Raw genomic sequence first — 2,391 nt, forward strand, 5'->3', positions numbered from 1 at the left:
AACACCAAGCTGTACCTCCCCGGAGGAATGCAAAAGCACATGTCTCAGAAGAGGGAGGGTGGGAGGGAGGGGACACAGCTCAAAGAAGACTTTTTCTGTTCTATTTTTGGCGCTCCTGTCTCTCTAATCGGGGCTTTTTAAGAAAACACAAAGGCCGCCAGGCGAATTTCCAGCCTCGGCTCCAAGTCTGTTTTGATGCCCCCTCCTGAAATCAGGACTGAAGGCGGGGGTGGTGGGGTGGTGGGGGAACAGGCAGTTGTCTACAGGCGTCCGTCTCCTGATATGGATGCAGACATCTCACCATCTTTCTTAAGAATTTTAAGGATTTGCATTCTGAAAGAGACGGTACTGCATTAGATGCAGAGAGGAGAAGAGGCAACCTACTGGCATATTTGAAACGATCTAGCAAGCGAGGGGGGGTAGAGGTGGCTGGTAGCTTTGATGACTTTCAAGGGGCCTAGACAAATCCACGGGAGGAAATATCCATCAATGGCTGTTATCCAGGATTAGCTAAACAGAACCCCCGTGTTCAGAAGCAGCATACCTGTGAATAGGTTGGACACAGAATGCTTTGACTAGATGAACCCTTTGGTTTGATCCAACAGGGCTTTTCTTGGGGTGGGGAAGATGCCTCGTAGGGGCTTGGAAATGATGGAATCAAGAGAAGAAGGAGAGACTGGATTTATACCCCGCCCTTCCCTACCCGAAGGAGTCTCAGAGCGGCTTACAATCCCTTCCCCTTCCCCTCCCCACAATAGATACCCTGTGAGGTAGGTGGGGCTGAGAGAGCTCTTTCGAGGTCTGCCCTTGAGAGAACAGCTCTGAGAGAACTTGTGACTGACCCAAGGTGCCAAAACCCAGATGCCATCAGGAGGTCCACCAGCGGGACCAGAACTCCATAAGCCTTCCCATTGTTGCCCCCCCCACAAGCCCCAAGAAGACAGAGCATCACTGCCCCAGACATAAGAACATAAGAGAAGCCAAATGTTGGATCAGGCCAATGGCCCATCCAGTCCAACACTCTGTGTCGCACAGTGGCCAAAGCCCAGGTGCCATCAGAAGGTCCACCAGCGGGGCCACTACTCCAGAAGCCCTCCCACTGTGGCCCCCCAAGCACCAAGAATACAGAGCATCCCTGCCTCAGACACAGATTTCCATCTATACCTTGTGGCTAAGAGCCACTGACGGACCTCTGCTCCGTATGTTTCTCCTGTCCCCTCTTGAAGCTGTCTATGCCTGCAGCTGCCACCACTTCCTGTGGCAGAGAATTGCATATGCTAATTACTCTTTGGGTGAAGGACTTCCTTTTATCAGTTCTGAGCCTACTGTTCATTAATTTCGAGTGCCCACGAGTTCTTGCATTGCAAGAAAAGGAGAAAAGTACTTTTTTCCTCTACCTTCTCTATCCCAAGCATAGTTTTGTAAACCTCTATCGTGTCACTCCTCAGTCATCATTTCTCCAAGCTAAAGAGCCCTAACCTCTTTAAACTTTCTTCATAGGGAAAGTTTTCAATCGCCTTAATCATTTCAGTTGCCCTTTTCTGCACTTTCCCCAGTGCTAGAATATCTTTTTTGAGGTGCGGTGACCAGAACTGTACACAGGATTCCAAATGAGGCTGCACCATCGATATATACAAGGGCATTGTGATACTAGTTGATTTGTTTCCAATTCCCTCTGGAACCTTTTTTAAAGACAGGGGTTCCTCACTCATTTACTTAATATTACACAATTTTGGTTTGCAAAATTGGCAATTTCAGCTGCCAAACAGACCCGCATAATCCACTGGCTAGGTTTTGATGAAACCAGCTCCTCTGCCATCCCTTGAAGATTCTGTACCCCAAACAGCGGAGTGGAAATGGGAGGTTTTTCGAATGCCAAAGTGAGCTGCCCTCAGAGGAAACTGGCTCGCGTTTGTTTACTATTTATTTACATAAGAACATAAGAGAGGCCAATGTTGGATCATGCCAATCCAGTCCAACATTCTGTCACACAGTGGCCAAAAATACCAGGTGCCATCAGGAGGTCCACCAGTGGGGCCAGGACACTAGAAGCGCTCCCACTGTTGACCCCCCCAAGCACCAAGAATACAGAGCATCACTTGCCCCAGAGTCCCTATCTATACCTTGTGGCTAATAGCCACTGATGGACCTCTGCTCCATATGCTTATTTAATTCCATTTTGAAGCCGTCCATGCTTGTAGCTGCCACCACCTCCTGTGGCAGTGAATTCCATGTGTTAATCACTCTTTGGGTGAAGAAGGACTTCCTTTTATCCATTCTAACCCGACCGCTCAGCAATTTCATGGAGTGCCCACGAGTTCTTGTATTGTGAGAAAGGGAGAAAAGTACCTCTTTCTCTACCTGCTCTATCCCATGCATAATCTTATAAAC

The sequence above is a fragment of the Gekko japonicus genome, unplaced genomic scaffold (genome assembly GCF_001447785.1).
Source record: "Gekko japonicus isolate JY-2015 unplaced genomic scaffold, Gekko_japonicus_V1.1 scaffold2858, whole genome shotgun sequence".
In the NCBI taxonomy this organism is placed as follows: domain Eukaryota; kingdom Metazoa; phylum Chordata; class Lepidosauria; order Squamata; family Gekkonidae; genus Gekko; species Gekko japonicus.